The sequence below is a fragment of the Gymnoscopelus braueri genome (genome assembly GCF_963280865.1).
Source record: "Gymnoscopelus braueri genome assembly, chromosome: 12".
NCBI classification, from domain to species: domain Eukaryota; kingdom Metazoa; phylum Chordata; class Actinopteri; order Myctophiformes; family Myctophidae; genus Gymnoscopelus; species Gymnoscopelus braueri.
In genome coordinates, this window is record NC_137614.1 from 47791220 (window position 1) to 47805851 (window position 14632).

The 14632-nt window shown below is 43.0% G+C and overlaps 1 pseudogene across 1 annotated transcript; it reads right to left on the reverse strand.

The window, feature by feature from the left end:
• Nucleotides 1-1090: 1090 nt before the first annotated feature.
• On the reverse strand, nucleotides 1091-7414 carry LOC308096621 (annotated as a pseudogene). The gene is made up of 3 exons: nucleotides 6035-7414; nucleotides 4364-4373; nucleotides 1091-2806 (listed from the first exon to the last, which is right to left on the reverse strand). The product of its transcript is annotated as an uncharacterized misc_RNA (transcript).
• Nucleotides 7415-14632: the final 7218 nt, after the last annotated feature.

Genomic DNA, 14632 nt, shown 5'->3' on the forward strand with positions numbered 1-14632 from the left:
GTACCCACCTAAAGCCCACATGGGGCCCATGTGGGGCCCAGGTAGAACCCACCTAAAGCCCACATGGGGCCCATGTGGGGCCCAGGTAGTACCCACCTAAAGCCCACATGGGGCCCACGTGGGGCCCAGGTAGAACCCACCTAAAGCCCACATGGGGCCCATGTGGGGCCCAGGTAGTACCCACGTAAGGCCCACATGGGCATCCCAGATGGGACCCAAGTGGATCCCGCTGACATGCCGACATGGGGCCCATATGGTTTAGCCCACCTTGAACCCATATGGGACCCACGTGGGCGTGCTGGCTGGGAGGGATCATAGGGTCCATTTAATTTGGTTCCATTTTAAACTCTTAAGAGCGCATTTAACACTTGGATTTTAATGTGTAGGTCAGTGGTTCTCAACCTTTTCTGGATCAGCACCCAATTGAAAATCTTGAAAGTATTAAAGGCTGCCGTGTTAAAGGGCAAGACCACTTTGGTAGAGGTTTGGGTTGTGTAGTTACCTTTCCATGATGTAACTCCAAAGGTGGACAAGAAATCAAAAATAATTGCTCCATTGATTAGAAATTGATAATTTAAAATATGCTCCTCATTGACTTACATTGTACAGAAAAACAGCTCTCAAAGTCACTCTTTTAGCACATAAACAAACACAAACAAAGTTGATTCAGACAATATAGAACATCACCAAACCCAGTACTGTTTTTTTTTTGTTTTTTTTATGTTAATTTCCTGTTGATTTTGCTATTTTTATTGAGAAAACCTGGACTGGATCCGTGGATCCGGATCCGGATCTTCAAATAGTAAAATCAGCAGGAAGTTAACATTTTTATTAAAAAAACAAACAGTACTGGGTTTGGTGATGTTCTATATTGTCTGAATCAGCTTTGTTCGTGTTCGTTTATGTGCTTATAGAGTGACTTTTAGAGCTGTTTCACGTACAATGTAAGTCCATGAGGAGCAAATTTAGAATTATCAATTTATAATCAATGAAACAATTATTTTTGATTTCTTGTCCACATTTGGAGTTACATCATGGCAAGGTAAATACACAACCCAAACCTCTACCAAAGTGGTCTTGCCCTTTAAGTGGTCAAATGGGTGGGCCGCGTGCATATTCAGAGCATGTTTATTTTAATGATCAACAAATCCATGTTCCTTAGGCTTGGATCAATGGAACTAACATAGTATTAAGTTCCTATTTATCGGTGCCAAAAGAAATACCTTGACATTGTTTTTGTTTTTTTTACATTAATATTATATTATCAATAACCTCTTTGTGTTTTGCCTACACAACACATTGAACACAATCATATAGATTCTAAAATTGACATGTATTACTCTTTAAAACTCCAGAGTTGTCTTCATCATCATCATCATCATCATGTCTAGGTAGCTACATTGTTCCAGTGTTACACTGACCTTCCCTGGTAACATCTTCAGAGAACCATTAGTGACAATGTATGGAAAGAGTGTGTCAGTGAAAGTGTGTGTGAAGGTGTGTAGGTGTGTGTTAGTATCAGGATCAGAGAATGACAGTTTTCTTTTGTTCCAGTCCAGCTGGACTCTGATCCTCTGGAGTTTCTGCTTAAAAGAGAGATCAGTTTCTGACCCTGGTGAGGAGCGTGCTGTGTATTTACCTTCCAGGAAGCGTATTCTCCAGCCTTGACCCACTATGTCTCCCTTCCTCTGAAAGGACTCTGCTAACAAACCTACTGACCAATGTGTATTCTCTCCAACCTCAACGTCCCAGCTGTGAGTCCCTGAGTTAAAGCCTTCGGAACCCAGGATGAAACCAAATTGGTCAAACCTCTCTGGGTTGTCAGGAAGCTGCTGTTTCTCTCCATATCTCACACTGGTCAGATCATCAGACAGGATGAAGCATGGATGGGCAGTGTTGGGATCCAGAATGACAGGAGTGTAGGAGACAATGCCCTTCATCTTGTCCCAGACTCTGAAGGTCAGGTTACTCAAGTGTTTGGTCATGTCTATCAGAGCTCCTGAGACCGGCTGTGGGTCCTACAGTGTGAACTGGACTCTTTGCATTGTGGTCTTGAAGTTCTGCAGGAATGTGATTTGTTCAGCTCTCAGCTCCTCCTCTATGGCTCTGATTGTGTTTGAAAGGGTTGAGATGTCTCTGTTCAGACCCTCAATCTTCTCCTTCATCATCTGACTCTTCTGCTGCTCTTCCTCCAACAGTGCAGCAATCCTAGCATCCTCTTCCTCTTGTAGAAACTGACGCATCTTCTTAAACTGTTCCTTAATCTGCATCTCTGTGTGCTGAGTCTGGGACTGAATGTGTGCTGCCGTTTGATCATAGTTTGTTTTAACTTTATTAAAGATCTCCAGTTTTTTCTGTAAAGGCTTCAGTGATTTCCGGACGTCTTCCTTGTGATCAAGTGCAGCTTCATCGATGGGTGTGATACTGTGTTTGGTGTGTTTTTTAGAATCTCTACACACAAGACAAACTGGCTGTTGACATTCCAGACAGAACAGTTTGAGTTTCTCAGCATGGCGACTGCACAGAACCTCAGACCCTGTTGAAGGTCTCTTATGTCTCTCCTGTATGAAGGCCTCACACACGTTCTTCAGAGCCAGGTTTCTGGGTGGATCCACTGAATGTCTTTTCTTACAAACTGGACATTCCTTTATTACCTTCTCTCTCCACCATCGCTGCAGACAGTCTTTACAGAAGCTGTGGCTACAGGATAGGAGAACAGGATCTTTAAAGATGTCACAACAAATAGGACAGGAATAATCCTCTTCAGGGTTAGACGACTTGGAAGCCATTTGGTCTCTAAGTGAAGCTACAGACAATCTGTTCAAGACGGAAAATCAGCCAGTCAGTGGTGGTAACACTCCCTCCTCTAGAAATGTTCCTTGAAGTTTACTGTTACTTTGCATCCTGGTTCTGGTTAAAGTCCATTCAGCTGACAGAGTCAGAAGCAGGTTCAATTGGTCTGGGTCAGTATACCTCCTGCGGCTGTACAGAGCTGTTCCCTCTCTGGAAGTTGTGTTTGATCTGAAGGTGAATCCTATCGTCTGTCTCTTTGTCTGTCGTCAGTGAGGAGAGGCAGAATAACCTGTAAGCTGGCAAGGGGTGGAGCTATGACACACCTGAACTGTTGCTATGCTACAGTAGGTGTACACACACACACACACACACACACACGCACATGCACACACACACACACACACACACACACACACACACACACACACACACACACACACACACACACACACACACACACACACACACACACACACACACACACACACACACACACAGTTTGTGCCTCAGCCTTCAGTTATGTCATCAAACAGGTATATGGTGTGATGTCTTAATCAGAGGGTATTTATGGGGGGAAAAACTGGCATGGACACACAATGCAAATTCTGACTGCTTAAACTCTGGAAGAAAATGTAATTCTGACTGCTTAAACTCTGGAAGAAAATGTAATTCTGACTGTTTAAACTCTGGAAGAAAATGTAATTCTGACTGCTTAAACTCTGGAAGAAAATGTGTTACATTACACACACACACACACACACACACACACACACACACACACACACACACACACACACACACACACACACACACACACACACACACACACACACACACACACACACACACACACATGTTGTGTGTGCCTCATTCATCAGGTATGTTATCAAACAGGTATGCCGTGTGATGTCTTCATCAGAGGGTATTTATGGGAAAACAGGTACAGTATGGACACGCAATACAAATTCTGACGCAACCTGAACCTGAATCCTTAGTTCTAAAATCTTTATTTGACATAAATTCCCTCCCTGGGATCTCAAAATTGTCCCCCTAAAGTCAAGTTAGACAGGTCCATCCATCCATCCAAAAGGTCATATCATTGCAGGAACCTCTTATCTCCACATTTTAACTTTTTGATGCGTTTTGAGCTTGTAGATTTGCTACTTTTGCTGTGTTTTTGTGCTGTTTTTTACTTTCAAAATAACATTTTTAAAAGCAGAAATAGCTGATTTAAAACGTCACAACTCGAAACTGTAATGAAAGTGATAAAGTGCCCCAGATTACCATCAATTTGCCAACAACTACTAATAATAGAAAAGGATCAATAGTGGTATTGATAACGAATCTGATCAATAAGCAGGATCATAAGGGGGATCAAAATCGATAAAAATGTACGTTCCCCATCCCTACTCATATTACAGGATTATTGTATCTCAGACAAATATGTCAAAACATAATAAATGTGGTGCACTGATTGGTGAAGAGTCACTAGTTGGTAAATAGTCAGAGAGGAAAATGTCTCTGGTTTGATTCCAGTCAGAGTCATGTGTTGTACAGTATGTCTGTCTACCCTCAGCTTCCTGTCACTCAACACACTAAGAAGACTAAAGGAACACTCACACACCAACATAACAAAGTGAATTTCCACAGAGGTTTGGCAGATGCAAAATTATTATTCTTCAATGATCCATAGTGAGACAAAAATAAAAAGTGTTATTAAAAAGGGTGTAAAGAAAGAACAGATACATGTTTCAGTTAAAAAAAACATCCTCAGTCTACCATGAAAAGTAAAAACACAATGTAACACCTGTGTCCTATTTATAGGGACAAGATAGTCAATCAGAGGATCATTCATGTTACAGGGCTCAGAACACACAGAGATCAACGCAACAAATGTAAACTAATATACAATCTAATGTTAAAGAACATCACTATGATTGGTTACTAGAAAACAGCACAATAAAACTAAAAATCATGCAACAGCCTAATTACCCAAAAAGAAAAGATAATGAATGTAATTGCTCAGTGAAACCTTTTGAGATGGATCCAACGTGATGATTCTACAATATATTTTATGAGTATCTGAATAGAAGTACAACAGCAAAAGTATCATATTATTAGTCTAATATATTTTCTAGTAAAGTACCCTGACTCCCCAACATTATTAGTATTACAGGTCCATTTGGTTCCATTAAAGTTAAATTAATACTTGGATTTTGTAGATGATAATTGTGTCATGTTAGGGATCATAGGGTCCATTTGGTTCCATTTTACAGACTTGAGTGTTAAATGAACACTTGGGTTTTAATTAGATCAGTGGTTCTCCACCTTTTCTAGATCAGGGCCCACTTGAGGGCCCACTAAACATGTCAGCTGAAAGTGGTCAGATGGGTGGGCCACGTGCATTTTGAGAGCATGTTTATTTTAATGATCTATCAGTTGATTGTGTTGCGGCTTGGGTCAGAAGAACTCATGTAGTATACTTAAAGTTTAATTTATCGCCAACACATTTTTGAAGGTTTTAAAGAAAAAACACTGACATTTTAAAAAATATGAATGTTAAATTATCAATACAATCTTCGTGGCCCAACAGTGGGCCCCGGCCCACAGGTTTAGAATCAGGTGTAGGTGATGATGACATCACAGAGTGTTGCTTTAGGAGACATATTATATCGTCTCTGTCGGGTGGAAACCTCATATGTCCAAAACTGTTACTTTTCAGGATTCAAATTCAAAAACAGCAAAAGTAGCAGATCTACAAACTCAAAACTCGTCGCTTCCCGCCGCGTTTCAAGCTTGTAGATCTGATACTTTGGATACTTTTGTGTGACGCTGTAGTATGATCAAGTAGGGCGTATTTTTGTGAAAAAACACGAAAGTTAGAATATGGAGATTCTGCACAACAGCAATGATATGCATTTTATTTATTTATACGTTTCTGTTCCAAATTACTGATGGTGTCGTGTTGACTGTGATATGTTTCCATCGTGCTGTTCCTACAGTACTATCTTTTATCTCGCAGGATTAATAAAGGTCTTATCATTATCGTTTCATGATGACCACACAAGAATTGTATAGATTCTAAAAATGTGAAGGTATTACTCTTTAAAGACTCCATAGTTTGTCATAAACAACATCATCATCATCATCATCATCATCATCATCATCATCATCATCATCATCATCACCACCACCACCATCATCATCATCATGTCTAATTATGTTGTTCCAGAGTTACACTGACCTTCCCTGGTAACATCTTCAGAGAACCACCAATTTGACCAGTGCTAATGTATGGAAAAAGTGTGTCAGTGAAAGTGTGTGTGAAGGTGTGTATGTGTGTGTTAGTATCAGGATCAGAGAAGGACAGCTTTCCTTCATTCCAGTCCAGTTGGACTCTGATCCTCTGGGGTTTCTGCTTCACTGAGAGATCAGTGGGTGGACCTGGTGAGGAGCGTGCTGTGTATTCATCTTTATCTAACCCTATTCTCCAGACCTGACCCGCTCCGTTTCCCTTCCTCTGAAAGGACTCTGCTAACACACCTACTGCCCAGTATGTATTGTCTTCAACCTCAACATCCCAGCTGTGAGTCCCTGAGTTAAAGCCCTTAGAACCCAGGACAATGCCATAGTAGTCAAACCTCTCTGGGTTGTCAGGAAGCTGCTGTTTCTCTCCAAGTCTCACACTGGTCAGATCATCAGACAGGATGTAGCGTGGATGGGCAGTGTTGGGGTCCAGAATGACAGGAGCGTAGGAGACAATGTCCTTCATCTTGTCCCAGACTCTGAAGGTCAGGTTGTACAGGTGTTTGGTCACGTCTATCAGTGCTCCTGAGACCGGCTGTGGGTCCTGCAGTGTGAACTGGACTCTTTGCATTGTGGTCTTGTAGTTCTGCAGGAATGAGATGTGTTCAGCTCTCAGCTCCTCCTCTATGGCTCTGATTGTGTTTGAAAGAGTTGATACGTCTCTGTTTAGACCCTCAGTCTTCTCCTTCATCATCTGACTCTTCTCCTGCTCTTCCTCCCACAATACAGCAATCCTAGCATCCTCTTCCTCTTGTAGAAACTGACGCATCTTCTTAAACTGTTCCTTAATCTGCATCTCTGTGTTCTGAGTCTGGAACTGAATGTGTTCTGCTGTTTGATCATAGTTTGTTTTAACTTTATTAAAGACCTCCAGTTTCTGCTGTAAAGGCTTCAGTGATTTCTGGACTTCCTCCTTGTGATCAAGTGCAGCTTCATCGATGGGTCTGATACTGTGTTTGGTGTGTTTTTTAGAATCTCGACACACAAGACAAACTGGCAGCTGACATTCCAGACAGAACAGTTTAAGTTTCTCAGCATGCAGACTGCAGAGAACCTCAGACCCTGTTGAAGATCTCTGGTGTTTCTCCTGTATGAAGGCCTCACAAACGTTCTTCAGAGCCAGGTTTCTGGGTGGATCCACTGAATGTCTCTTCTTACAAACTGGACATTCCTTTAGTACCTTTTCTCTCCACCATCGCTGCAGACAGTCTTTACAGAAGCTGTGGCTACAGGATAGGATAACAGGATCTTTAAAGATGTCACAACAAACAGGACAGGAATAATCATCTTCAGGGTTAGACGACTTGGAAGCCATTTGGTCTCTGAGTGAAGCTACAGACAATCTGTTCAAGATGGAAAATCAGCCAGTCAGTGGTGGTAACACTCCCTCCTCTAGAAATGTTCAGTGAACTTTGAATCCTGGTTCTGGATAAAGTCCATTCAGCTGACAGAGTCAGAAGCAGGTTCAATTGGTCTGGGTCAGTATACCTCCTGTAGCTGTACAGAGCTGTTCCCTCTCTGGAAGTTGTGTTTGATCTGAAGGTGAATCTTATCGTCTGTCTCTTTGTCTGTCATCAGTGAGGAGAGGCAGAATAACCTGTAGGCTGGCAAGGGGTGGAGCTATGACACTACTTAACTGTTGCTATGCTAGGTGTACACACACACACACACTCACTCTCACACACACACACACACACACACACACACACACACACACACACACACACACACACACACACACACACACACACACACACACACACACACACACACACACACACACACACACACACACACACACACACACACACACACACACACACACACACACACACACACTCCCTCCGGTTGTTTGTGCCTCAGGGTGTCATCGGGTATGTTATCAAACAGGTATGAGGTGTGATGTCTTCATCAGAGGGTATTTATGGGAAAACAGGTACAGTATGGACACACAATGCAAACTCGGGCGCAACCTGAATCTTATACTAATTGTAACCTTAGGTCTAAAAATCTTTATTTGATATGAAACTTCCCTCACTGGGACCTCAAAACTGTCCCCTAATATCAAGTTAGTCAGGTCCATATATCCATGTGGAGACTTCTGATCCACACACATGTAAAGTAATATGTTGCACGCACACACACACACACACACACACACACACACACACACACACACACACACACACACACACACACACACACACACACACACACACACACACACACACACACACACACACACACACACACACCCCCCCAGTGAATCAGAATCAGAATCAGTTTTATTGTCACATCACAGGTTTACAAGGTAAAAAAGTGGGTGAAATTCTTTTTTGTACATCGTTCCCATCGCAACGTTAGTTTCCATAGAAAGAAGAGGGGGGGGGGAGAAGAAGAGGGTGGGGGGCAGGTGGGAAGGAGATCAAAAACAAGAGAGCAACAGAAGGCCAGACAAGTTATCTACATATTTACAAATTACCTGAGATAATAAATAAAACTAAAAAAAACTAAACTAAGGTGCCTGAGCATAGCAGCAATGTATTGTACTGTGCATGTTATACTTATACTGTGCATGATAGACAAGGACGTTAAGGTGCTTAAGGAGCACAATAAAAAGACCCAAAAAAAGTCAGTGCGTTATACAAGGGATTAAGGTGCAAAAGGTCAGTGCGTGTCCACCTAGAGTGGACTGACCCTAGTATAATCCGCATGTAGCTCCATGAGGGAGTGCAACAAAAAGTCATTTGTACCTGGTGTAGTCCACAGGTGTGTCCGAGGGGGGGGCTAAAGTCCAAGTCATTGTCCCTGGTATAATCCACAGGTGTGTTCAGGAAGAGCCAGAAAAGTCTGCGCCGCCTGCTGTCAGGCTGCTGAACTCATCCAGGCTTATGCCCCATTCAGCATTCTGACAGCGGCTGGATTGAAACTACACCAAAATCTGGTGGTGGAACTCTTGATACTGCGGTAGAGCCCCTTGCCCGGTCGCGGTCGTTGTAGGGGGTTGAACAGTCTATGACTTGGGTGGTGCTTGTCCTTGATGATGCGCTTGGCTTTGACCACGCACCGCTTTTTGTACAGTTCCTGGAGCGCTGGGAGCTCGATTCCCATTATCCGCTCTGCCGATCGCACTACTCGTTGTAGGCTGACCTTTTCTCGGGCAGTGCAGTTCCCGTACCAGGCCGTGACACAGCCTGTTAGGATGCCTTCGACAGAACTGTTGTAGTACAGCCTGAGGATGCGACGTCCTACTCCGAGCTTCTTCAGGCGGCGGAGCCAGTACAGTCGCTGCTGAGCCTTTTTCCTCACGTGTGTGGAGTGCGTCTCCCATTTGAGGTCCTCCTCGATGTGTACTCCGAGGAACTTGAACTCGCTGACCCTTTCCACTGCAGCACCGTCGATGAGGATGGGCGCATGGTCTCTCCGCGGCCTCCTGAAGTCCACGATCAGTTCTTTGGTCTTGTCGACGTTAAGAGAGAGGTTGTTCTCACGGCACCAGTGTGCCAGTGATTTGATCTCCTCTCTGTAGTCAGACTCGTCGTTGTTGACGATTCGGCCTATCACTGTCGTGTCGTCCGCGTACTTTATGATGGTGTTGGAGACATGTGTGGCTATGCAGTCATACGTGTACAGGGAGTAGAGGAGAGGGCTCAGCACGCATCCCTGGGGTGCTCCGGTGTTGAGGGTCAGGGGGTCGGATGTGATGCTGCCCATTCTCACCACCTGATGTCGGTTGGACAAGAAGTCCTGTATCCAGTCGCACATGCTTGGGTGTAGCCCTAGGTGTCTGAGCTTTTTGTCAAGTATTGCTGGGACAATGGTGTTGAATGCTGAGCTGTAGTCCACGAACAGCATACGTACATATTTGTCCTTCAGCAGCTTGTTGTCCATGTGCGAGAGGACGGTGTGGAGAGCCATGGCAATAGCGTCGTCGGTGGATCTGTTTTTGCGGTATGCATACTGCCACGGATCCAGCGAGGCAGGTAGCGTGGAGCTGATGTATTCCCTCACCAGTTTCTCGAAACACTTGCTGACGATCGGGGTGAGAGCAACAGGTCTCCAGTCGTTCAGGCATGTCACTTTGGCCTTTTTGGGAATGGGCACAATGGTTGACATTTTGAACCCTGCAGGGACCACAGCCAGGGAGAGGGAGAGGTTAAAGATGTCAGCGAAGACACCCGCCAGCTGGTCTGCACATGTCTTAAGGACCCGGCCTGGAATCCCATCAGGTCCGGCTGCCTTGTGGATGTTGACCCGTGTGAAGGCTGTACGCACTTCTCTCTCCGAGATGGTTAGAGGAGGGTTCTCCTCTGCTGGTGCTGCTGATGGCCCCGCTTGGCTGCCGCGGTTGGAGCTGATCTCAAACCGGCCGTAGAAAGTGTTCAGTTCGTTGGGGAGGGAGGCAGGCGGGTTCACCTCGCTTCTGGTTCTTGTTTTGCAGTCTGTCAAGGTGTGTACTGCCTGCCATGTGCTCCTGATGTCGCCACTGCTGAGTTTGTCTTGCATCTTTTTTGTGTAGGCCTTTTTCGCCTTCCTGATGGCGCTGTTTAGGGCCGCGCGCGTCGTGTTGCGCGTTTCCACGTCGCCAGATTTGAAACCAGCGTCCCGTTCATGCAGATGTGCACGTACTCCGCTGTCCATCCATGGTTTCTGATTGGGATAGATCCGAACTGTCTTTTTTGGGACTATGTCATCTATGCACTTGCTGATAAAGCCAGTGACTGAGTCTGAGAGTTCGTTGATGTTATTCCCAGCGGCGTTCTTAAACATCCCCCAGTCAGTCTGGTAGAAGCAGGATTGTAGCATAGCGTCTGTGTCCTCAGACCAGATTCGTGGTGGTGTAAAGTAACTAAGTACATTTACTCAAGTACTGTACTTAAGTACAATTTTGAGGTATTTTTTACTTTACCGGAGTATTTCCAATTGTCAGTACTTTTAGTTTTACTCCACTACATCTCAGAGGCTAATATTGAACTTTTACTCCACTACAATGATTTGAAAACTATTATTACAAAACATATATTAACCACTTCAGCCCCATATACATTTTGGCCATTTCTGCCATTGTGAGCTTGTAGATCTGCTATTTTCAAAAGATCTTAATACATTTTATACATTTGAAAACTTGTGAAATGGGACATTCTGCATAATGAGTACTTTCTACTTTTGGTACTTTAAGTACATTGTGATGCCAATATTTTTGTACTTTCACTCAAGTCAATTTTAAATTCTGGACTTGTACTTGTAACAGAGAATTTCTACATTGCGGTATTGATACTTGTACTTAAGTAAAAAACATTTAGTACTTTTTCCACCACTGACACACTCTCACTCACACACCCACCCACCCACCCACCCACCCCCACACACACACACACACACACACACACACACACACACACGATTTGCTGGTAAAATAAACTACAAATGTAAGCGTAATGTAAAATGCATACAAATCAAGAGCATAAGAATATTTAATATCTGGTAGTTTTATATAATCTATTTTATTTGAATGGGCTAGTATAGACTGGACCATTATGTATGGACTGGACATGGCACAAAGCAGCAAATATAAGAGGTAGAGGGAGGGAGAGTGAGCAGGGGACATCAACATGTCCGTGGCAGGACTTGTCCATGTCTCTGGAACATTTGTGGCACTGTTGGTAATACTCGTACATTATTGCATAAGGTGAGGACAACAAGACAGCTAGAACTAATGTTTGCTATTAACACCTGCCTTAATTCCCTGAAAATGGCAAAAATATGTGTTCAATCCAGAGAAATACCGCTCGTCACTCCAGGGGGCTGTTGTCACGCTCGATATCCGCTCATGTTGTCAGATTTTCATCAATCGAGATGAAAGTGTTCCAAAGTGTCCAATAATAACAATAACAAATACAATATAACACTGCACTGCCAAAATCCACGGAAACCCTCGATCCACAGCCTGGGGGTCTGACCGCAATCAACATGGCCTCCAACCTAAAAACTTTGCACAGCTCTGATAAAAAGTTATACCCTTGCATCAGACTAGTTGTGGGCTCCTGCAGCAGCAGCATAAGGTAAGTAACACAACCGTAAACCATCGGAAATAGCTAATCTACAAGCTCACTGGAGCGAGGGGGGAGCACCCCGAACCCGTAAAATTAACATAAAAATCTATAATTATCTGCATGGCCTAAGTGGCCCTTTACCTCATGTAATGTGAGACATCTCAATTGTCTGCATGCCATTATAGGCAAAAAAAACAAAAAAAGAAATTTGAACAATTTCTAAAATGATTCAAAAATAGCAAATGTACAAGCTCACAACACAGCATGTTGCGATGTGTTGTGCTGTGAGCTTGTAGATTAGCTTTTTTCAAAAATAATGTAGTTTTACTGGGGGTTAGTTGCTCAGTGGTTAATGCAGAATACTATCGTTTCAAAATGTGAAGTACATTGGTAAAGACACTATTAGGCACATTTATACAAGCCTATGTATTTCTGGTAATATTATTGACATTAACACTTAATTTGTGTACGTGGCAAAAATGTAAGATTTATGAACGTGTCCATCACAAGCTGGCATGGTGATGATGACCCCTGAGGGAGAATATTCCACATACGCATAATACACTTGAAAAATAGACCATTGAAAGTATAGTGATAGTGTAGTGAAGGCTCAGAGAGGTACAGGTCATAGGAAAAAGACTACATTGACAGAGGTGTTGTTGCCACCAAGCCAAAATGATTACAGCCAGGGATATGTAGAGAATATTAGAGGGACTGATATGTCTAAAATTGCACTTTTGCCTGATTTTGTATTTATGTATTTTCATTTATAGACTGACCATAGCTGATCTACAAGCTTACAACATGTCGCACTGTGACACATTGTGAGCTTGCCTTGTAGATCAGTTATGATCGGTGTGCAACGCTGCACTCAACTATGTATAATAAAGCCTTTAGTGGAGATGTGGCGTACAGCATGGATTTCTACACAGGGCGGGCAGTTCTTTCAACATAAGGAAAAGGAAAAGGCAATTCTCTGGAATGCTGCCTTCGGGTACGGCATGGTTGCATTTCTTTCACCATAGTAAATGCTGCATTCATGGTCTGGAGAGAGGGCACTTTTTACAGACAGGTAAAAGTGCAGGGGCTGAAGCCCCCTGTGATGTCTACAGGTATGTGTGCATGTGCCTGATTACAGCCACCCCGTCACGGCTCACAAACTCCAACAGTAGCCAGACATACTGTCCAAATCATGTCTTCAATTCCAAATAAGATTTGGAATAGAAGGAAATGAGTGACCAAGAGCCACATACACATAATGTCACAACTCACTACCTTCAACAACAACCACAACACAACAGACACACTGTAGATTCACATCAGCCTTCCATTCCAGAGCCAGAATAAATCACTGTCACCGAGGGTTGCCACCCAGTCGTTGGGTCCCAAAATGACACCAATAGAGGAACAGCTTGAATCACATGTCATACGGTAGTACACAACATACAACACAACCGCAATAATCTCAGTGTGGACTTTGACTGTTAAAAGCTCTTAATAATGTACACCTTACTAGGGCTGTCCCGATCATGAAAGTTTAGGCGACAATTAATTGTCATACAAATAATTGTGATTAACGATTTAGTTGTTTTTGGCGCTGAACTTTGGAACATAAATAAAAACATCTATTTCCTTTTAGGCTTTAAAAAAAAATGATATGACATAAAACAAAGAAATATACAAAGAAATGACTGACAATGACCGATATCAATAATCAAAACTAATAATGTATTATGGCCAAAAAGGTCAGTATTCCCTCCTGTAGCTGTGGACAGAGAGTCTGTCCTCTCTCACTGGAAGTTGTGTTTGATCTGAGGGTGAATCTTATTGTCTGTCTCTGTGTGTTGTCAGTGAGGAGAGACAAAATAACCTGTAGGCTATCACTCATCAGATGAGTGTGGCAAGGGGTGGAGCTATGACACACTATTGAACTGTTGCAACACACACACACACACACACACAGGTATGTTATCAAACAAGTATGCCGTGTGATTTCTTCATCAGAGGGTATTTATGCGAAAACAGGTACAGTATGGACACACAATGCAAATTCTGACGTAACCTGAACCTGAATCCTAAGTTCTAAAAATCCTTATTTGACATAAATTCCCTCACTGGGACCTCAAAATTGTCCCCCCTAAAGTCAAGTTAGACAGGTCCATCCATCCATCCAAAAGGTCATATATCATTGCAAAAACCTCTTATCTCCATATTTTAACTTTTTGTGTTATTTTTTTTTTGTAAATGAATGCCCTAGTATCAAAAGTAGCAGATCAGCTCGATTTTTACTTTCAAAATAACATTTTTAAAAGCAGAATTAGCTGATTTAAAAAGTCACAACTCGAAAAAGTAACGAAAGTGATAAAGTGCCCTAACCTGACCTGCCAGATGAGGGCGGTATTGAGTTTCACTACCTGTGAAACAAAATGTGTGTCGCAAGCTTCTTTTATCTGGCAGAGCCAGGTTAAAAGTGCCCCAGA